Raw genomic sequence first — 24127 nt, 5'->3', positions numbered from 1 at the left:
TGGCTTGTGGGGGATTTTCTGACCATAAGTTCATCCTGTCTGGAGGCTGGGATATGGACACGTTAGTAGGTGTGTTCCACAGCAGGATTATGGGAGAACTAGTTTGGGGTCCAGCTTAAGAGTTCACACACTCTGCTCCACTGAATTGTAAGACCAAAGTTTGCTTCTGATCTATTCCCTTTTGGAAGTGCTATTTTTACACTTAAAAGGAGCACTTTGGGCCTCCTGGGGAATCTAAACTACTGATTCCAAAAATCTGAAGGAGAAAAGAAACCCTAGAATACTGGTCCTATGCCCTATTTCTTCTGGCCTGGTACTACTGAACTCCCAATTTCTTCTGGCTTTTTTTTTTTTTTTTTAAAATTTCCCCCGTGAAATTCTAACCTTTTTCTCTCTGATGTTGTTAAGAAGTACGATGCAGAGCCTGTAGTAGACAGAGGACGGAATCAATCTTGCAAGAGATTCTAGAGCATCTTTCTATGTTCCATCATAATGCATAAGATAGGAGTGTTGTGAAAAAGCCATTTAACTGGGGATGGTTTAACTGTAGAGATTTTATTAAGTTACATTTTCAAGGAATAAAATCACCTGGATTTATCAGTTTGCATAGTTGGGTCACGTCAGAGGAATCACTGCATGCTTTGGATGGATGCAGGAAAACATGTATGGGACTGATGCCTTAACTCCTCTACCAAAAGTCTGACTTCACTCGGCAGTGAATAAATTATTTTACTCATTAATATGGTATCGAAGCAATCTCTTATCAAACAGTGCTATCACTGCTCTGAAACTAGGGATCGTTTAAAAGCACAGTTTATCAGGAGGTTAAGCATCCCATAAAACCTTTATTACTTCCAGTATTTTTATCACTAAATCAATTTTTATTCTTCCTCAATTTCCTTTCAAAAGTTAAGGACTTAATACTTTATATGTTCAGCTTAAATAACTGTAATGAGATCACAAATGTATTTTCAAAGTCAGTGGTTTAGGTTTTTTTATTTTGTTTAAAGGATACATCTTTTGCAAGTTGTTCATCTGTTGGGATATTTTATTTTCTCTAATGACAGGTGAATATCACATTGGGATGTATGATAACAAGCATTGGGATTCTTCTTTGAAATGCACCAATATCTTTGGTTTTCCAGCATAATATAGTAATTTTCTGAGGACAATCCTGGTACTCAGAGAGTTAGCCACAACCAGGAACAGAAATCAAAGATGGTAGCTGTCTAGACAATTTTAAACTGTAAATACGTTCTGGTTCAAATTTGGATCAGAATTTTAGACTTCTCATCTTTATTTTTGTTGAGATTATAGGAAATAGCTTCAAAAACCTGCTTTGAAGTAGTAAGTTTAACTGGATAGGAAGATCACAGCCCCCAGTGTGTATGGTAGAAACATGGCTAAGGTTCCTCAAGTATCCACCCAATTTATTTATTTTAAAGTACTAACATAAAAAAAAAAATGGAAAGAATTGAATGTAGTAAGTATACTGTTCAGGCAAAGCTGTGGTGACTCTTACTGTGGGTGAGAAAGGAAAATTACCCACTTCACTTTATTAACCACAGGAACTGAAATATTTGAAATGGATAAGACTTTAATAATAGAAAGTGCAAGGCAGTGTGCTTAGAGGTGAATTGCAGTAATGCTTGTTGTACACTTAGGTAGCTCAGTGACCAGACTGGTGACATCTGGACATCTTTACACGTGGAGCAAAGTCTGCATGGCGAATTGTTTATATGGTGTCTAATGCAATATTCCTCTGAACTTAGGAGAAACTTGAATGTGGTAGAACCGATTCTTGGCAGGAAGAGAATGCGCATGAGTTGGTGATAATCTTAGGGGTTTACTTGAATTGATTTCAGAATTTCTTTATAAGGCTTCACTGAAGCTATCTGCTGTTATATGGAAAGGTGTATCTAGTGCTGCAGATCTGCTGGGAATGAGACTCACCTGAATGTTTATTTAGGCAAGCCTGTGCCTTTAAGTACATACAGCCCAAAGCAAAAAGCTGTTCAGTGAGCTGTGTCAGACTGGTTGAATGTCTTGCTTTCTTCTCACTCTCAGAAGCAAAGTTGCAGCTTGAAGAGTGGTGAATACATCTTACATTTTAAATAAGTGTCTATATACAATTTACTAGCTCTTTAAAAGCACATACTTTTATTCTGTATTGCAGAAAACCAAAATTTCATCATTTTGCAATCACCCTCTCAAAAACATGCAGTGGTTAACTGTCATGGCACTGTTCTGGGTTGTAGGATAGAGCTGGGGATGCCATGGGTATGTCGCTGCAGAAGTAAAGAGAGTAAGGGAGGGAACTGGCACTCCCCAGAAACTTCCATTAGATGCTGTATTCATAAAGACAGTGGAAGTGTTTAGACCCAAACCTTGTTATTTGCTACTCCAATTTCACAGAGTTGGATAGACCTGAGCACAACTTGGCTTGGGTCTTGTCTTAAACTACAATTTCCTCCAGGCTTAACAATTGGCTTGTGGCCTTTGGCCAAGAAACTAATGTGTTCTGAAGTCCTGAATGTGTGCAACGATGTTTTTGTTGGCCCTAAGCATCTTTTACTGTTGTAAAGATTTCTGCAAGGCTAGCCCAATCTCTGAAGGACTGTGCCGTGCTGTTGTTTTAGTTTATATGGTAAAAGTTGTGTGTGATGAAGCTGGAGCAACACCCTTTGTGTACATATTAGCACTGGCAGGCAGCCACTCCAGCCGCTCTTAGCTCACTTCCAGTCCTCAAGTTCATCACCGATGCAAGAGCTCTTGCCCAGCACCTCAAGTGGGAATGTAAAATCTGGGTTCTGTTGTGATGACCTTTCTAATGAATAACACTCAGTCATGGAATCTCATTCGCATGGAGAAGAAATGTGAGTTCTCTGGCTATCTGGGAAACCCTTCTCTCACCAGCAGTAGTGGGACAATCTGCCATCAAGCATCACAGGATCTCTCTCTTGTCCGATGGGATGCGCAAAAAAATGCAAGGAAACAATTTGTGTGATTCTATGGTGCAGCCTTATTAAGATATTTATTCCAGAATTACTCTGGTGGGCGGAAAAAAAAAGGCAAAACCCAAGAACTACCAAACAAGATACTAAACTTTGATTCTGGGTGTTTTGTCAGTAAAGGGAGCCTCAGAGCTCCATGTGTGCAGCCCTACACAGGACGCTTCAGGGCCACAGGACAGGTGACTCAACCTGAGCTGCCTCTGCCCTAAGGCCCTCTGTTACTTCTGAAAAGCTCCCAAAATGCCTTCTGGGTGATGGCCTCCCAGGTTTTCCTTCTGGAGCTGCTTTCTGCAGGAACTTTGCATGCTCTTTCCTGAAGAGCTGCTGATACTCCCTTCCAGGGCAGAGGCAGCAGCAGTGGGATCCAGCGGACAGGTCTCCAGATCCCCAGCGCCGTTCTCCCCTCTCTGCTCTGGCCAAGTGGGAAACAAAAAGAGAAGCTGATGGACAGTTTATATAGGTTCTGAAACCAAGTCGTGGTTGGGAAATTTTAGGGAAGATGTTTAATTTTTTTTTTTCCATGAGGACCTTTTCAAAAAAACTCAAATGTAAACTGTTTTATTTTTGTTGTCGCTTTTCGGCAGCCTTTGAGTTGCAAACTGGCAAACTTTAACACAAAATTTAATTTTATTTATTTGATATTATACTGAAAATATTTAATGTCGTCCACTGAGCGCTATGTTTTGATTTTTGCTTTTGGTTCAAATTAATTACTTTGGAATTGAAATTAGATTTTCTGCAGCAAAATGCAGCTGCCTATAGTAGTGAAGCCTTATCAGATAAGGAGACTGCTATCTGCCTGCCTGGGGTTGCTCACTGTTTCTTGTTTGTGATCAGGCAACACTTAAAGTGGTACTGTCAGAAAGCATAGAATCAAACTGGGTTTGAGTTTAATGGAAGATACGTGGGTGGCAGCAGGTCTTGTAGAAGCTACTCTGAATATAAATCCACTCCTAAGTGTAACCAAGTGGCGTTAGGAAGCATAGATCCTGGAAATTTGATACTGAACATTCATTTAGATGGCCTTAAGGAACGTACTCTGGTGCAAAGTGGGAGCAGATCCCATATATCCACAGTAGGTGAATCTGGGACCAATTACTCAGTCGCTGAAGGGATTGTGGTGGAGTCAATGTTGTCAACCCAGGGCATTCACAAACTGAGACTTGGCCCTCAAAAAATCATGGGATTCTGAAAGCAGTAGGGGTTGATATCTTGTAACTTATTTCCAGCTTTTAATCATTCACAAGGCATGTTTTCAAATTTTCACAAATACTGACATTTTAATTGCCTTGAAAATGACAACTAAAACAGACCCTGGTGTGGTTGTATAGCTGGGGAAGCTAGGTCTTCATTGAAAACAAACATTGCCATAGTGACAAATCAAGGTATGTGTTGGCAAACAAATGAACAGATTTCGCTCAAATGACAGGCCAAATAAACTAAGCCATGAAAAGTTGGAATTGATTTTCATTTTCAACTGGCCATTCTTCTGCAGGGTTGAATATTCATTTGGTCAGTCTGGTTTTGCTGGCATTGGAAGCCAGTGAGTGAAAATGACCAGTCTCATTTTGGAGTTCATTGAGGCTGAACAGTACAAAGCATATGGCAAAACACAGAGTGGCTTTTCAGAAGTTATTTACACTTTAGTAATCTGGAATGATAGGTATTTTAAGTGTTTTATGCTGATTGAGCCTTTAAAATGAAATCTATTTGATCTGGTAAACATTAATGCCTATTTAAAGCAGACTTACAGAATGTCTAAAGTATTTCTATAGATAAAACGACCACATGCCTTTTGCATGTTTTTAAAATCTAACAGCTTGTTGTTTTCCCTTCTAGGGGACAAGATTCTCTGGATTACGTGTGGAAACACAGAACATGTTCTTAAGTCTTGTACAAGTTTTCTCATGTACTGACATTTTGATCAGCACCGGCACATCAGTGACACGCTGTTGAGAAACATGTTCTACTAAGGTAAGACACTTCACTCTGAAAATAACTTGCCTTAGATGGACCTAAGGGCCTCATAATTCCCTCTAGAAAAGTTGTCACTGCAATTTCAGTGGTTTCCTTTCCTGCCTCCTGGTTTTGTGGCATGTTTTTTGTGTTGTGGTGTTTTTTTTGGTGTTTATAAAGGTGTCATGTCTAAATTTGCAATACTGAAAAGCAGGAATGAGTGAACCCTTCCCAGTTCTATGTACAGACATTAGATAATGTGGTGGGTCCCCTAAGAAATAAACAGAGAGAAAGCCCGTGAGATAACAGTGATACCAGCTTCCAGCTTTTCAGCCGTGTTCATGCCAGCATTTCACTTTGGTGTATTTGACAGTTGTTCTTTCTACTGAAGCGTGTACCTGAGCTTCTAAAGGTACTTTCTGCTTCTTAGCAAATCAGTTTTGGGAGAAAATCAGTTGCTTTTTTTTTTGTTTTTAAATTCTCGAAGCTCTCAAGAAGTAAGAGCCACCCTACATAACGTTTCCAGCCTCCTGGGTGACTGCTGTTGATGTTGCTGCACCATGGGCAGCTGGTGTCTCCTGCTTCGGCAGGGCCAGCTGGGGATCTGTCTGCCCTGCTGTCTGATTAACAAACTGATTGTTTATGTAGTGAAAAGGAGTCAAATGTCACCCAGGCCTTTCTTGCACTTGTACTCCCAGCTTTTAAAGAACTTGGCAAATATGACATCAAATACATGGGACAAAATTGGTTCTGCTATAGCTGTTAAGAGGTAAGGCAGCTCTTGGTGAGCAGCTTGTGGTGAATTAGGGCATCAGTTGTCAAAACATGAACAGATTAGTCTTGCTTCATATAGCATTTGATTGGTTTGAGGCTTTCCTTTCAGCAGGATCTATTTTCAAGATGTTTTCTGTCCCGATTCATACTTTTTAATCTCTCTGATTCAGAAGTTAAAAGCAAACAAATGGAGTGCAGCTTATTGTAGCAAGGTTGACTCTGTTAAGCAACAGTGAGTGAAAAGGTTTAATTCTTGGGTTTGTGCAAATTATTTTAAACACAACAAGCCATTTTATACAACCTACAGCCTTGGTTTAGACTGGCAAGACATGGTCTGGACCCAGCTTGGCTCTCCAAATATAGGAAAATTTTATTTTAAACTCATGTTTGTCTAGCATAGAGAAGCTATATTGGATATGCTGCGCACGTTTGCTAGGAGCCAGAGGAACTTTTTCTAGGCCAGGTATAATCCTCCATGTTTATGAGTTGTGCTAATAGGAAATGACAGCTTGGTTTGAAGTGCCCTCTAGTGGCAACAGGGATTTTGGATGAGGCATCTGAAATAAAATCAACGAGAAGGAAAGCAAGCCTCAAAGCTAGGTCACCTTTTGAGAATGACTAAGGTCATTATTGCGCTGGTATAGGAATTATTACTCTGGCAGCACAGACGGCACGAGTAAGGATTGCATGTCAGGATGGGCTAATACTTACAGGTATGCTTCTGGTGAAGTCTGCAGATACAGGGAAATAACCTGAAAAGAAGCAGCTAAAGAAATCCGTGCAACTAGATCTAATCATAAGGGAAACTAGAGGTGCAAAGGTGTCCCACAGCCACCTTCTGATTGTTATCGAGGGAGATGTTTGCAAGTAAAAGCAATAGCTGTTAAATTCTACATGTTAGAAAGATACTACTTTGATTTGCATATGAAATTTCCTGTCAGGGACAGTGAAGCGATACAGCACTGCCCTGTGCGTGGAGCTGCTCCCAAGCGCCTGCCGAGCCCACCCGGTGCTGCTGCGGAGCCCAAAGCCTGCACACAGGTTTGCTGCAGAGCCAGCTCCGAGGTGTCAGGGAGCCAACGGCCCTACCCGTGTGGGTTTGAGAGAAGCAGGGTTTTGGAACTGCTCAATGAGGCTGCTTTTGCTGAAAAATGACACCAGTGGGGTGGGAGGGATATATTGTTCACTGTGGACAGTGGTGCCACAGTTGAACTCCAGGTTTATCCCCTTTCGACTTCTACTACTGTTCAGGTAACTTGTTCTCAGCTTTAAGCTGGTTACTCATGTGAGTTCTGTGCTTCCAGCTGATGCATGCATAGAGAGGAAAAACATATTTAGCAGCATCGGAGTATAGTAAAATAAAATGCACTCCTGCTTTCCATGAAAGGGATGCCAAAGGGCCTGTTTTCTTCTTGTAATAGTTGTCAGCACAATGAAATGCTTACTGGGATACTTCCATGTACATTATTGTGAGGGGTGGATGTTTTCTAGTTTGCCTATGCTAAGGGAGGCAGATACAGCAGCTCTGAGTGACCCATGTGCACGATGTGCCATGAACAGTTATGAAGATTTTCCTGTGTGCCGGGTCCTGGTTGGGGCTGCCCTTCCCGCACAGGCTGCTTGTGTGCGCAACTGCTCTGTGCTTTCTGTTTGGAGAGCTGCCTTGTCATACTGAAAACTTAGGCCTGAGGTATTTACTATGTGGGGTCCTCAAAAAAAGAAGCCTTTGTAACAGTTACGTAGAAGGAATATTAGAATTGAATTTATTTTGATGACAGAGTTTTCAAAATAACTCAGTAATAAGAGTACAGAAACGCACGATTATGTAATATTGATGATGTTTATCAGCTGAAATGATGACTAAGAATACTTGGAACAGACTTTTCCAGGGTACTGAACATTAAGCAGTGGCGTTTCAAGCCCTTATTTTTATTTAATTGCACCATCTAGTGGCCGAATGCCCCCAAACAGCCGAGCTGGGCAGCAGGAGCGCGGTCACACCGAGCTCTCTCGTGGACTCTGTACACCCACGGTACCCCCTGTGTGCCAGGAACCTGCAGAAGTTCCAGTGGGCGAGTTCAAATGTTGTGTTTTCACAAAGTATTGAATGTGGGAAGGATGTGTTCTGTGGCACCATCCTGCAGTGTGCTCAATAGAGTTTCCCTTTGAACGGGATTCTGCGGGAGAGGTAACAGTAGGGAAATATTTTAATTATATTTGCTGATCCGTGGTAGCTGGGTTTCCTGATGCAACATGATAAATCACAGACATCTGTGAGTAGAACTGTTGCTGAAGTGTAGACAGATAAGAATAAAGTTAATGTAATCACCTTTGGTTTTTGTGAGAAATAGATATTACTCTTGTTAGCTCACCTGCTGAAACACACAGAGCAAAATCCTAATGAAAACAGGGCAGTTAATAACTTTCACATCAGTTGGCATGTGAAAATAGAGATTATGGGGGAACAACAGGCTAGGAAATCTTTGTTTTTTTTTTTAACAAAAGCTTCATGTGCATTTAATGAGGGTCTGTAACCACTGGTTCTTACTATGACTTGTTATAAAATAGTAAGTATTTTTCATCTGGGGATCTTCAAATGCTTTAAAAGTGAATCTGTTAGCATACTCTTTGTAATTCTACTGCATTCTCCTACCTGGAATATCTCCTGAAATAAATGTTTTTGTGTGGGGGGGGTTTGTTTGTGTTTTTCTGTGTGTGTTTTTTGTTTTTCCCCTAGAAGGGGTAGCATTGATAATTCAATTTGCCTTTTAGTTAAACAATGAACAAGAGAAGTCTTTGGTTCAGGATGGTCTGAGTAAATTACTGTCTTGAATTCAGTTTGCAAGAAGCCCAAGTACTCTGCATGTTACTATGATAGCAAGTAATGCGAAGTATTTCTTTTACCACAGTGTAGAATATCTCAGGGCCAGTCTGTGTAACAGTTCTATGGTTAAGTGGAAACTGGATCATATAAAGGGATTTATTCATCTTTGAGAAAACCAGAGACCAAATTTAAGTCAGTGTGCTGATTCTTCTGTCCTCCTTTCACACAAACTGCGCTGCTCTTTTCAGCACTTTCCTTTGAAGGATGATTTTTAAGGAAATGTATAGATTTCAAAGGTTTCTTTAGAGAAAATGGACTGTTTCCTGAAACTAACATTAATTTCATCTTTGTCAAGTTCTGCAGCCACAAACTGGTGGTGTTAATGCCCAATAAATCAGTCAGGATCATTTCATGTTCCCACCTCAGCTTTTTTTTGTTTTATTTTCTTTTTCAATCAGGAAATATGTACTTGTAGCACACCTGGCCTCTTGCAGGAAGAATAGAAAAAGTAGATTATAGGATGATGGTCTTTATTTTGAGAAATGTGTCAGTCATGGTACAGACAAGTAAACTGGGCTTTATTCTAGCAAACATCCTGAAGCTGCTTTACTCTACTGTTTTTTTTGAGGGGAGAAGAAAAATTATTCATGGCTTGGAAGTTGCTTTCGGTGTAGTTGCAAATCACACCAGGAGGGGTGAGTTGAAGGATAAATACAGTTAGGAATACTTATTTCTTTTAAATTACTGATCCATCTAATTTTCTCATCAGCAAAGGCAGGGGATACTTTGTAGTAAAAGAGGTGAAAATTCTTCTGTTCTTCCCGACATAACAGCATGTTTCTTGGGTTGATGAAGGAGCAGTTGTGTCATTGTGGAGAAAAACATAATGTAATTAGTGTTGGCTAGAAATAATTTCTTGGAACGTTTTCCCCAGAAAGGTAATATGACACAAAGTAAGTCTTTAGAGCATTGCTTAATTAATTTCCTATTTTTAAAGGAGGTAAAATAAAGTTTTGTCTAAGTTCAACTTTGCTTCAAAACAGCCATGGTGTTGGAAAAGTTTCATCTGGGTTTGCAGTAGCATTTGGGTTAGATATTCAAATTCATAATAAAGTATTGTAATGAAACATTTCAAGAAAAATGTTCCATTGCTTTTATCAGTAATTTTGGGGATGGATATTTGTCTTTTTATGGTCGATTTATTTTGATATGGGCTTGTGGGGAAAAGGAAAGGAATCAGGTAGATCTGGCCAAACCTCAGTAGCTATTGCTGCTCCTGCTGCCCAAGGAGCAAAGGGGCCAGGTCGTGGTCTGAGGAACTGGAGGTGCCCAGAAGCAGCTGCAAGGGGTGGCAGATTGGAGATGCGCTCAGGCTGGCCCGACCATGTTGAGGAAACTTAACCTCTTATTTTCTTTTTATTTTCTTTTTTTTTTTTTGGTGTGTGTGCGTTTCATTGGTTGGTTTGGTTTTGGTTTTGCAGTGGGTTTTGGTTTTGCAGTGGGTTTTGTTTCAAATTCACCAAGGGCAGGCAACCATTTGTAATAAGTCATTCAAGGATGGTGTTGGAGAGGGTGTTAAGTTAAAAAGGTGTGTGTTTGGTTCTTCATATTTTCCTCTGGTTCCAAGTCTTCTGAAGATTGTCAAATGGTTTTCAAAGTTGCTTGAACACCACATAGAGAGTGCTGTCTAATGAGCAATAAAATAATAATACCTGTTCTGCATACTTTTTGTATTAAAAAAAATTACTTTCAACATCTGCAAGTTACATGACTGTCCCAGCTTTGCGTGACTGTGGGCTGAGCTCTTCTATCAAAGGCTCGACTCTGGTTGTCTAGATTCATTTCAGAACGAAATGTCAGGATGTCAAGCTCATATTGAATGCATTGGAACCGAAGAAAAACATTTCTGTGAAGCCCTGTGGTGCACAAGCAGAGTTCCACACACGGTTCTACTACAGCGTGTACCAGCTCCACATGTGGTGCTGCACAGCAGGTCCTGGTGCGTGGGTGGACGTGGCTCAGGGCTCTGCACCCTGCAGCAGGGAGCATGTGCTGCTGTACCAGGTGGTGTGGGTGGGAGATCATCTTGCTCTCTACTGCCTTGTGAAAACCGTGTGTCTGGATAAAATGCTCACCTTGCATTTATGTTGTGTCTGAAATTGGTTGAAATAAGGAATTCAATTATCCATGCCAGAGAGCAGACTAGAAGGGATTTCTGATCAGGTTATGTGCGTTTTTCAGTCTACCCCCTGAACTGTGGTAGTGGAGAAACAACCTGAGGAGCTGGTTACTGCCCTGTCGCTGCTGAGTAACCTCATGTTTGGGGACTTCTCGATCCCAATAAGATGCTGGTGCTATGCTGTGACCTGTGCTGGAAAGGGGTGTTTACCACTGGGTTTCTGTGTGGTCGGCTGGTACAAGTGTCCTGCTGTGCTAAGGACCTTCGTAATGTGTTTAAGGCCTTTCTTACTCAGAAAATATTCCTATGCACAAAAGCTGCAAGCACCCAGCTGAAATTGAGTGATACTAAAATGCAATGGGAGTAAGATTTGCCAGAGCTGCTTGATACCTCTTTGGTGAAGTCAAGCTTTAAAATTTTTTTATATCTCCGCTCTGAAGTGTGTCAGGGGTTCAAAAGGCATCCTGCTTTTGTTTGTGCTCCATTTTGCCCCATTCTCTTCTAAACTGTGCTTTTTCCTTGGTGAATTTCACCACAGATCCTCCCCAGGGCTTGCTTGCTTGGCACCATTGATCCTGCTTCTGCCTAATACTGCCCTGTGGGGCTCTGGCTTAGGGTTTTCCCTACACCCCTGTGATCAATAAGAAGCCTTAAGTTTTGCCTTTGCCCAGGCGTGTGCGTGGCAGGGAGCCTGTCTGGGTGACATGAAATGGGATTAGCTCAAGCAAGCGAGCCTGGATTGGAAGAAAACACTGCAAGTTAGGCTTAAGATGGGAAACCAGACGCATGTGTACCACCTTGAAAAGGCATTGTTGCTGTTCTAGCATTAGTCTGTACGTATACACACAGATTTAAAAGAAAATATATGTTCAGGCATCTTTGGCATTGTAGAAATCGTGACAGTCAGTCTGTTGAAAGTAAATATACAAGAGAAAGTAGCTGTGAGGGTGGAAGATGGCTGGCTGTAGCAGATAAGTAGTGGCTGGAGAAGTCTTATCAGAAATCCTCTAGGAAAAGCAGCCAAACACCCACAGGGCCAGGAGAAGTCTCCTCTATCAATCAAACTAACCCAAGAAAATTGTGCAGCGAAGCCAATGTTCAGTTTTGCCAGATCTCAGCCTCCTCCCTGGCTGTGTATTATATAGAAATGCAACCACATACAGCAGCCTGAGCAAAGCAATGTGTGCAGGGAAGGGAAGGAGCGATGCTCGGTTACACTAAGAGCGGCTCATCCACAGAAAGCCCCCAGGCCCTTAGAAATCCGCCTGGCTCCATGTGCCCAGCTGGCGTTGGTCTCCAGTGCAGCTGGAAGCCAGCAGTACTGCAAAGTTAGTTCTTGAAATGGCAGAGTTAACTCAACATCGGGAGGAAAGACCTCGCTGGCCTCCAGGCTCCCGTGAGTTTTTCTCCAGCACAAGTTGTCCGCATAGCTGTGTCAGTCTCCAAATCAGACTGGTTTTGAGTCCCTCCTCAAAGCTACTGGCAGAGTTGGGCTGGTTCACTGAGATTTGCAGAGTTCAAGTTGACTTCTGGGATTAAAACACTGTAAAGGACACCTCGGGTGTGAAACAGGGAAATTCTCAGTAATGTATTTTAGTTATATGATATTTTCAGTCTTGCCTGTCCAGCAGCAAATCAGAGCTGGCAGCTCTTGTTACAGTGTTTTGTTTTGGCTTTTCAGTGCTGTTAGTAAGGAGAGCCTTGCACAGTGCTCGTTTGGGCTTTGGTCTGTCCTTACAGACTTCATGCCTATGCTAGATAAAAGTGAACAAGCAACCGGTGAGCAGCTTCTACTGATATCTTCATTTAAAGCTTGGCGCGAATGATTTGCGAACATTACTTGTGAACACAATGCTTATCCAAATGATGCCAGGCTAAGAGTAGCGAGCTGACTTTGGGCATGAAAAAAGGCAAGTTCCAATGAGTTCCATCACATGCTTTCATCAGCCGACCTCGTATTGGAACCAGACCCAAAATTTTTGGGAGGAACTCAATGCTTGGCACTTTATTTCTTATCCAAAGGACAGGGTTAAAAGAATGACAACGTGATTCCTGAGTGAACATTGCTTGATATGTAGCTTTAATATGGGTTGATACAATGTTAACATATGAATACTTAATGTCAGAAATAAACATTTTCATGGTGAGGTAATTTGGTTGCAAAAAGATTAATCTGAAACCCAAGAATAGTATTAATTAGACTTTCTGAGCCAGGTTTCAATTTAGGAAGAGCCCACTTAACACTGTTCAGTCCAGACCTGGCTGTTAGGAAGAAGCATAAGTCTACCGAAGGATTTATTTTGCTTTTTATAGATGATCAGCTCTATTTGAAGAATGAACATGCCTTTTAAAATCTTAAAATCTTTCAGCATGTGGGAGACTGAGTGGAAGCACTGGCTTTCTCACCATTTCTGGTTTTTATGGGTGCACAGCAGTGTTGAGGGCTCAGTGCACCCACCACCCATCTTTCTGGAAAAAACTTCAGACAAGCACTACTGTAGAATGGAGTTAGAGGGACCTCTGCCCAGTGCCTTCCATACCCTTAAACTTTAAGGCTCTGCTGGGAGTTTCTGAAAATGAGCTTAGAATGGTCAGACCTTTTCCTGCCCCTTGTTATACTGCTTACATGCTTCCTCTCACATCACCACTAGACCATTTTAGCTGAAAATTTGGATCCTTAAATGGACTGCCTTCTAAATTAAGGGCCACAGAAATAGTGTTTTGACTAATGCAAAAATCAGTGAGTTCTGGTCTGTATTTTACCTTGCACTTTTGAATAATCTTACAACTTTTTGACATCTACTAAGAATCCTCTGTGTACTGATAAATATACCCAAAAGGCAAAGGAGACTGACAGAATGCGAGGGAACTTTATATGTAACATACTGGACCTCTTTGACTCTGCTCCATTATTTATCACTCATTTGTTTTCTTGATAGGAGACACTGTATTATTGCTCCAGATGGGCATTTGCAGATGTTACTGAATCAAAATCAGAAGCTACATCTTTCTGGTTTGTATCTAGTGGGAATTATTTCTTGCAAAGAAAAGCACAGAATGTTTCAAGCCCTTGAAACAAAGCCTGGAAAACTATGTAACCTGTATTAATCTGTCCATTTCCTTTGCCTCAGTATTGTGGTTCGTTACCCTTGTTTTTGAGGTGCATCTGCAATACAACACTCCACACATCTGTTTAGAGGGTCACTCTTAACATCATCAGTGGCAGGACTGGCCAAGTGACAGTGTAGGAACAATCCTGTCAAAATTGCTTTTAGCACCTCAGATATATCATCAGCGTTATGAACCCCATTTGGCTTCATTATAGCTATTTTTGAGAAAATAAACTGGTTTAATAGACAGCAAGTTTCTCTCTTCGTTCCTACTGTCACTGCACCATTTTAAATGTAAAATGTGGCTTCACTGTAGAAACCCATTAAAGAGAGATAATATTTCATTCAGGTAAGTATTGCCTTTCTGCTTAAAGGGAAAACACCGTTGTGAGCTTAGTAAAGAATTTAATTTGATGTATATCTGCAGGAAGTAAGCCTTACATCAAAAAGTAAGTACCAGCAGCTGGGTTCAATATGGGATTTGACACTGTTTTCTATAAGCTCTTTACCAAATGTGTGCAGTTTCTGAAATAGCCACATGCCCACCTTATTATGATCCTTTCCTGGAAAGAGAAATACCTTTAATCTTAAATATGACATTCACATGCTTATTTTTTAAAGAATTGATTTAATATGAAGGATTTTATTTCCTGTTTTTTATTAAGATCCAGGTTCCTTGTCAAAGTACTGCCGTAAGTAACAAGCTATTGCACATCCTGTTCTTCATTAAAACAGGCAGGATATCAAAGTAAAAAACATAAGAAACATAAATGTAGAGGAATTTTAGGATTGAACTGTAATCTATACCATGCAAGTGACTTAATAAGGATCTCAAATGATAAAGGAATTCAAGTTTGGGCAACATAACCAGAGCAACATTGTTTTTTCCTGACTTATGATCTAAACTAGTATTTTTTTTCCTGTACTATTAAAAATAATGTTATTGGATTAATATTTATGTTAATTTATGAAGAAGCCTGGAAGAGATACACAGTCATTAATTCCTGCTAGTGTTGTTACCCTCCTTAAATTCTTATTTTTCAGGATGCTAGTCTTTTTCCAGTTACTATAGATTAATGCAAATCTTTTCTGGTTGTTTTAAGGAATTAATGTTGGCCATTCTAATATCATCTGTGATCATTTTCAGCAAATGTTTTGTTTCAATTTGCTGATGTGAGTTTCCATGTGCAACAAACTTGAACTGGCCAGGAATTGTTATGCACTTATCTAGTCAGGACAGGCAATAATACACAAATGTGATTTGAAAAATTGCACCTAATTATTAAACTCTCGCTGAGTATGATTACAGTGGATGTGAAATATGAAGTATCCTCAGGGAAATGGAGAATGTGAGTATGTCTGCAGATAAGGATACATTGGGTTTAATCTCAACATCACAGCTCACCAGAGCAATATAGGAATAGCGGGACAGGCTTCCATGTAAACTGGTGAATAGAGGGTATCTCCAGCTACTCTGGTGGGCTTGAATTAGGTATTTTACCTGCCCCATCACTAATGCTGTTAGTTATCTTAGCTGGCTGAAGCTGGCGTGAATGGATCTAGTGGAGTTGCGTGCTCACCTGGATGAGTGGCACAGAATACAAACAAAACTGAATTTGTCCGTGTAAATATTCTTTGCTGTTTATCTTTCAATTGCTTAACAACAGAATCGAGTTAAATTTCCACAAATATAATAGAGGAAATACACAGAGGTAAAACACAGTGGTATTGGATTGGCATTATTGTTTGAAAATGTACATGTGAGGGGGGAATGACCCAAGTCAAACAGGATTAAGTAGACCTTTGGATGCACAAACCTAGGAAAGATAAGGGATTCCCTTCTGGCATAGGTATGTGATGGACCCAGGAGACCTTGTTGTATTATGTAGCTGGAGTTTAGTATTGCTTGTAAGTCACCCTTGCATCTGAGGCAGCTAGCACAATATGAAGGCAATTACTTTGTGAAGTGTTTTTTATGGAACAAAACCATATAGAAGGTAAAGGACACAAAAGACAGACTAGAGAGGAGCAAAATATACAGTTGGGGAGGCTCTGACTTTATTCTATAGTGCATAAAATAAGCCGCTGCTCACCTCAGTGGAGATGAGTGTGAGCACTTGCGCTGGAGCTGTGTGTGAAGCGGGTATGTGAAGCCACCACTCCCTGGGAGACACAGGCTAGCGAGGACTTAATCCTCTCTAATCCCTGATTGAAAAATTACACAGATACCGCAAACTTTGAAGAAAGAATATATTAAAAGAAGCCTTGGAGGAAAAATAAAAAAGAATCCAAGCTTGAAAATCTACAGGGGAGATGGGATGTCTTTAGCAAATGCTTCCAGCATCACCCAAGTCTGTTTTGCTCTATTTGCCCTTCTTTCCAAGACTGGGCTCCTCCCCAAATGCAATGAAATGGCCCTAAGGTGTGGCGTAATGCAACCTTGTGAGCAAAACCACTGTCCTTCCTTTTCCTTTCTGTTTTGGGAGCGGGTGTCCTTCCAACTTGCAAGCCCAGGGCAAGCTGCGTTTAAATCAGTGGGAGATTTGCAAGTGAGGAGGGCTGGGGGAGTGGAAGGGCTGGACATGGGAGCAGGGAAGCAAGGTAAGGTGTAGGGTCAGTGCCAAAGGACTCACCAGAGCCTCCTGATTGCAAATGCAGCTCACTGCTTCCTTGTGCCTTGGTGACAGGAGATTGTGAGTGGGAGTGCCAATGTGCTGCTGCCTTCTCGGGCTGGGACCGAGCCTCGGCTGCAGCCCCTCTCTACATATAGATTGAATTTAAGTGAAGGAAAGGAAGCCGAAGCACAGTTTGTGATAACATGGGGCAGAGCAGCCAGGTGCTACCTGCTTGACTTTCTCCGGTTCAGGGGTCCTGTGAGTGTTCAGGCTTTTTGCACAAAGCGTTTTCCAAGAGTGGGCCCAGGCTTTGCTGCAGGTAATGTCATGAGTTGCCTCCAGTCTCTGGCTCTATTTTCCTAACCACTTGCTTCTTGCAGATCTTCATATACAGTGGAAACTCACCAAACAGGAGAGGTAGTAAAGGAGAAGTTGTCTTCCTACGCTGTCCTAATCATCTGATAGAGATCAAAAAGTTATATTACTGTCTATAGGAAGGGCTTCTTATCTGCACATGCAGTTGGCTTTTGATGAGAGGGTGGTTGGGATATTAACTGAGCTGAAAAATGCAGCAGAGGTCCCCTACACAGGTCAAATACAAATTCTACCCTTGGATGTATGCATGCTGCTCCTATTGTGAGGACTGGGGAATATGTGTATTAAAGTGGGATGAGCAGATGCCAAGGGAAACATCAAGTCTTGGGTGTCCAATTTTTATGGATATTACACTATTTCTTCAAAAAGTGCAAAGTGCATCACTGAGAAAATAAAGTTCTGATCTATTTCTACTACCCACATGGGAAAATAAACAAAACACCTTTGAATTGTTTTTCTTAGATCATTTTGCCTATCTGCAGTTTTTTATACACTAATAACATTGCACAGCTTTCATAAAGCCCTAAAATAGGTCAGATTTTGCAACCAGAAGATGCTCACCAGTGTTCTGCTTACCGTCTTGTAGCAGCAAATGTAGACAATGTATGAAAACATGGCACATGTGTAAATTTGCCATCTCATTGCTTTTGCTACTCTGGCTCTATTGTCAGTAATAATACCACAGCAAGGATGGTTGGAAGGAAGCCAAACATTTATTTGGTCTTTAGGCATTGATAGTGTGTTGGCAGCTGTGTGATCTTTGTTAAATTCAAAAATACGAAGTGTAGCTTGTTTGTAAGAATCAGATGAGACTGTTGAGACAGATGCTTTTTGGAGCGGTACCCGGCGAGCTGTGACACACATGTAAATGGGGCTGCTCGACCACTTGCCCATGTGTATTGAGATTTGTCTGGTCTCTGGAGCTATTTAATTAAGTTGGGATTCTGTGTTACACAAATAAAACATTGTGAAATGGACAATGGAAATATGCCTTTCGACATGCCTGCTAGCTGGGCAGCCCCTCTGCTGGAGGCAGAGAGCACCCTGGATAAACATAACGGTAATCCTCTAAGAGAACACGGAGATGTGTTATTTTCCAACTAAGTTAGCTGTCTACATGTTTTATGTAGTACGTTCATAATTAATCTCTTACCAGCAAGCCTGGAGTTGGTATCAGCAATGGCTCATAATAACTCTGTAACAGAGCAGTGAAGATGCTGCTTTGCCAGCTTCTGGTGTGGCCAGGCTGAGGAAGGGTTTTTGTAAATGTAAGTGTACTGTAATGCAAATGCTATATAAGTGACTAATATCTCTACTCATGTGGCTAAGGATGTGGTTTCTTTTGCCATCGACAGGACTGGGAAGCATTTTTCTAATATTGTCTTCAAGTTTTTTTTTTTTAATGATGCGGAAAAAAGAGGTGGGAACGAGTAAATGGCTGAGTGCTGGTGCCCCAGGTCCTGTTTGAAATCTATTCTTTTCCAGAGCTTCTGCTAATGGGGAGGGGGTGGAGGAGACAAACAGGTTTTCGGTCACATCTGCAGTGGACCAGCCAACAGCAAACAGCTCCAGCCCCTGCTGCAGTCAGACTTTCAGTAGAAAGTTAGAATATTGCTATTTAACTTTCTTACTACTCAAGCTGCGAATGAGAACAAACCGTACCACAGTATATAGACTCCTTTTCCTTACACATTTGCAGCCAGCTGGGTATGCTAATAGCCAGAATCACACAATCAAGCCAATACATCTACTGACAGAAACAGACTGTCATGCAACTGTTTAACATTTATTCATTGTTCTTAGTCTATATGTGTAATTTTATTGTTGTAGTCATTTGGGGGATGGAAGTCAAACTCAAATATGATTAATTGTGCTGCTGGTTGCTTGCTGTGACCAGAGTGCAACATGGAAGAGACTTCAAACGCAACCAGCTGCATAATAAACTACATAAACTAAGGAAAAGTCAATGAAGTAAATGAATCCACGCAAGCAAGATTAGCTCTGCCAGTCACAGCCACAATGCTGAACATTAGGAGGACTAGAATACTTTTGAAATGAGAATAACCAAGATAAAACAAATAAAAAGAGCATAGCCAGGAAACCACTTATCTTTTGGGTCTTGTTAGTCCCTGTGGGACTCCCAGAGCCACATTTCCTTCTTTGAAATAATGAAGTGGCCCAGAGCCACTGTCTTGCAGAGCTGCAAGGTCAACTATAAAAAGCTGCAGGTTGCTGAACTCAGCAGCTATTTTTGTTGTTGAGGTTGGTCTCTACATGCCAACGTGTCGAAGCCGAAATGTAACTTGCCCGGGAAATCAGTTAGTGTGCACACAAATACAAGATTATAATTACAGCTACAGAATGCTGCTCACTGGAGAACTGAGCTTGGATGGGAAAACTGGTCCTTTTCTTTGCTCATTTTATTTGGAAAGAAAAGCAACAGTGAAAGCTGCCAATATTTTGATGTCAGCATCCTTTGTTTTTTCTGGCTATCTGAGACCTCTTTGATCCTTGTGCTGCCAGAAATGTTTGCACTGGCCAGGTTCCTTCTTTCTAGCAGATCAGCTATTTTGCCACAGGTTGTGAGAATCAAGGGCTTTAATTTGATGAACTATAGAGTGTTTGTCTCTCGGGCACCTGTTTCTGTCCAGACCTCTGTATTTTTAAACTTGGAAATTAATTTGTAAACTATGACAATAGGTAACACAAGTAGAACCTGCATTCGGGTCCTTTGCCCAATGATGAGACTGTTCAGCACTGCAAATGTTATTGGATGTACAGTGTTAATTAAATTCAGTGACCAGGGTACGTTGACACGGAGTGTGTTTTCAGATGGCAGTGCTGGAATGTGTGATTCACAGAACTGTCCTTCTGTCATCTTTGGGACTTGGATGGATGTGAATAAGACTCCAGCTATAAAATAACTCTGATTAGTTACTAAGCTATATCCAGGCAAAAGCAAACCTATACTTTGTGTTTTGTATTGTATTTGTGTGCTTTGTGTGTCTCCCATGCCTTACAATAACTTTTGAGCTGGGACAGAATGAAAAACTTCCCACAAAGCAGAGGGCCCATATCCGTTAGTCTAGTTATTCTTGGTACTAGGAAGCTCCAGCTATAATCTTCTAGGAGACAAATCATATTTTATATTATACAAGAAGAATATATTAATTTTTCATATTTGTCTAATTTTTCTTGTCTGACCATCTGTATATATAAAGTATTAGTGAGATTAATCTTGTGATAGTTGAAATCCAGTTGGATGTTTTTAGTTGAAACACATATAAATAACTGAACTAGTATCACACCATAATCCAAAGCACTGATTTACATTATAGTCACATATCAGAATATTTTCTCTTCTATCAGAGATGTTTTATAACATTTAATGATTACAACAATGTAGGTGGTAGGATGAAATTGCACATTGTGCTAAGGGTACTGCTGATGTAGGAAATTGCTTTTTGTATCCACAGATCAGAATACTAAATCATTTAAGAATTGGTGCATATCCAAAATGCATCTGTTGACCCAGATTCCGTCTTCTGATAACAAGACTGAAGTGATTGTTTTTCCGAGAACCCAATAGATTTTATTTACATTAGTGGAAGTGCCAATAAGTGCTTGTTGTGGGATTTGTAGGATACTGCTTTTCTTAAAGAATGTGTTCGTGAAACTCGCCTTTGTGTTATCTCTGCTTAGCTTTCTGATTTGGGGAAATATTACACCAAGAATTTAATAGCAATACGAGCATTCAAGCAGAGACAGAGGGGAAAAAAACATGTTTCAGACACTTGCGCACAATAGTGTAATGTTTCCTGGGCAGCAAAAGTGATGTAAATACCATGAACCAGATGCGTATACCAACTTTTTCAGAAATCAAAGACAATTTGTACTTGCACAGAGAACAAAATGGAGGAGGAGATCTTGAGCCTACCACATAAATTCTCTTGATGGGTATTTAATTCTGTGCCATAGTGTTTCCAAGGAATGGGGTTGCACCTACATTCCTTATTTTCCCGTAAGCCAAGAGTCTCTTCTAGTGATCCCTCTGCTCTCTCCTTTACCAAGTGAATGCATGTTCTCATAGAAGCAGTGCTGGCATGGACTATCTACAGTGACCTGGAAAGAGTGAGCTGGCACTCAGTCATAGTTCCTTTCCCATATGGAGACATATTTCTGCCTCCTTGTTCTTTGTAGAAAAGTGTAAGCTCTGTATAATGAGGATACCAGATGTTTGCCTTTAGACAGAATTTGCATGATCATGGCTTCCAAGCTGCCAGGAAGGTCTGGACTCCAGCAGTGGGTTATTTCCTGACTGAGAGAGAACAGAGGAGACACATGCATGGGATAGTTTATCCTGGTCTGTATGTATTCATAATAATCTACACTTCTGTAGATATAAAATACTCCAGAGCCAAACAAGTAGAGGTTACAACTCTCCAAGCTGAAGACAACACATGTGCTTCAGTCTCCAGCTGTGCAGTTTCTCATTGTAAACTACACCAGGCACTGAGGTTCAGATCAGCTGCTCTAAGAACTAGGTCACGGTAGTATTTATAGGCAAACCTGCAACACGGACTTGAGAGGAAGGAAATACAAATTGCATCCTGCTTCCTTCTTCCACTTCTGGGAGAACGGGGGTGATCTGGTGCTGTCAGAGGACCTGGGCAGCTGGTGTTGCTCCTGGGGTGCCTTGTGCTCCCCATCGGCTCCACCTGAGCCCTCCGGCTTGCTGGTGGTTCTCAGCCACCAAGGGCTGTCCTGTGCAGGGACCAGCTCTGGCAGCTCCCCCTCTCCTCTCTGGACACAGACAGAGCCCAGCTGTCCTGTTTGTGTTGTCTTTCTAAGGCCTTTCTGCAGGGAGGTGTAGAAAAGGACTGCTGAAGAAATCAGAGCTCTCATACTATGTGAATAATGTGTACGTATTTATATCGAATATGTATATATGCAAATATATAGCATTCCTTTGTATGTGTAATCACCCTTCTTGTCCCTACTTACAGCTTATCTTCATTTGTAGATAGCATTAATATTTTTATAACTTCCTCGATTCTTTATTTCATGGTTATTTTCGGAGTTCTGTCACTGTGCCACTGAAACAATGAAAATTTATGGCTCATTTGTTGAATAACTTATAACAAATGAGACTTCTTTGAAGACCTGAAGCACTCCTATTTTTCAGATTAGGTATTTCTGAGAGGCTTTTGGGCCCACTGTTGTGCTAATGCAACTACTATGGCTTCCGAACTGGTGCTGGCCTCGGTCCAGTGCAGCTTGGAGCGTGGGCAGAACTGCTGGCAGCTGTCAGTACCCGTCTGCAGAGGCATAACCAAGAACATTCATTGCATTTATAAAGACCCCTCACTAGCAAATGCATTCAGCCTTCTGAAACAATACTTCTTCCAACTAATTAAAAACAACATTACCCTAACAATATTACATACTCAAGAAATAAACAAACCATAAAACGACCAGCAAACACAGCAGTATTTGTTTAAAGTGTATCTGCTGGAGTAGAAGGGTTAGAAAATTAGCTCAATTTTGGGGCTGGAGAGTGTTCTAGACTCCTGGGATCACCACCCAAAACCTGGGAACACTTATTGATCCTGGTGTGGTGGCAGAGCTCTGCAGCAGCAGGTGACAAGTGAGTGAAAAATCCCATCTGGCATGAACCGAGGAGGTGGTACCCAGAGCTTTAGACTCCAGCAGGTTCATCAGAGCATCTGTTTAATAGGCAACAATTACAAGAACGTAAATCCTGGTGAATACGATTGCTGTTACTCAAGGCTCTGCTCTAGCTTGTCTCCAAGTCCTTTGTACGTGTAGGTGATGGGGCTGAGCAGTGACGATGCAAGACAGGAGCCGCAGCTGCTGAGCTGCACTCAGACCACAGATGCCAATGGGCAGCACTGGCCATTCCGCAGGCCAGCGTGGGAGACTGAATGTTTCTCACTGACTTTCTCATAACAAGTAAGACCTGAAAGAGTGTTTCTCCTATTATTTTGACATTAAATAACCTGTGAAAAACTGCAAAGCTAAAAACTATTTCCATACCTCGTTTGCCATGGGACCTTGTTTGGAGAGGGCATGATCTATACTGAGAACTAAAAATTTATTCTTGCTGTCTAAAGGAGTCCACTTGAAGTGATCTGATCTGGAGCAGGAGTGAATCACCTTGTCAGAACAATCTCAGTCCAGTAACATCCCTGTCTCCTCTGGGACGAGGACAAGGCAGCTCTGACCTAATCAACTAGCAATTACATGCCAATAATGGAATAAGCAGAGAATGCAAAGCACATTCCCTGCTTGCTAACTTTTGATGTATTGCTTCACCTTTTTTCTTCCTACTGTCATGGATTATCACTTTGAGTTGTATGGTTGTTAATACACTGGTTTTCTAAGGAGGAGAAAAGCAGGTTCTACATCCATAATTGTATGCTGCTGTCTGGGGGCTTGTTTTTTAAAAAAAGCTTTGGGTCTCTTGTTGAATGAATGTTTTGCTCACATCATAACTTAAGTGCTGCAAAAATTTCTGTATTATGTAAATGTGTCTCAGATATACCACTTGAGCAGAAAAAAATACATGCGTTGTCTGTTAGTCTTGTCTCTTGCTGTGTGTTCAATATGCATCCACTATGGTTGTCTATAAGCAACTGTAGATACACCATATTGCAGGGACAACTGCCATTGTGTTCACTTGGATGCAAATACGTCAGTTCTTACCGATCTAGGTTTATGTGTGTTCTGTATCAGTATATCTGAGGACTACTCAAAAGTAGAAAAAGAAATAAAGTCTATAATCTTTCTCTTTTTCTGAATAACCATTCTTTTTCTAATGTTGGTGGTTGCTCGAGGTAGTCTTCCCGTTGCCAGCTTCTAATGGATTTTTACCTTAAGATGAATTTGGATACTGACCTAAACAGTATTTCCAGGAGGAAAATACATTTTCTTGTACTGATAGGCCATGATGACTGGGTTGTATCGAATGCCGTGACCCAAACGACACAGCAAGGCAGGTGATGAGAACCGAATCCTCACTCCCTGAGTACCCGTGTGGCAGCAGCCTAAGTCAGGCAGTGTTTGTAGGAAAGAGCGATGTCTCTGGTTAAATCAACCAATGTATTTTCAGGATACAGACAAGACTTTGGACATGCAAAAACTTTTGAAGTCCTGACCTTGAGAAAAATCTTCTGTTCCCCGAAACTGGCCTAATAAAACACATCAGTGCTCTTCACCGGCATTGCCTTGCGGGCCTTCCCCATCTGGGTCACAGCAGT

General features: G+C 41.2%; 1 long non-coding RNA gene across 1 annotated transcript in view; it reads left to right on the top strand.

Annotated features, from left to right (window-relative positions):
- Positions 1–4799: 4799 nt before the first annotated feature.
- LOC110360360 (uncharacterized) overlaps positions 4800–24127 on the top strand; it is a 166820-nt gene continuing 147492 nt past the window's right edge. Inside the window, exon 1 of the long non-coding RNA XR_010465798.1 lies at positions 4800–4988. This is a non-coding gene — a long non-coding RNA (uncharacterized LOC110360360). The remainder of the gene's footprint in view (positions 4989–24127) is intronic.

The sequence above is a fragment of the Columba livia genome, chromosome 13 (assembly GCF_036013475.1).
Source record: "Columba livia isolate bColLiv1 breed racing homer chromosome 13, bColLiv1.pat.W.v2, whole genome shotgun sequence".
Taxonomy (NCBI): domain Eukaryota; kingdom Metazoa; phylum Chordata; class Aves; order Columbiformes; family Columbidae; genus Columba; species Columba livia.
This window is presented reverse-complemented; position numbering and strand designations above follow the sequence as displayed.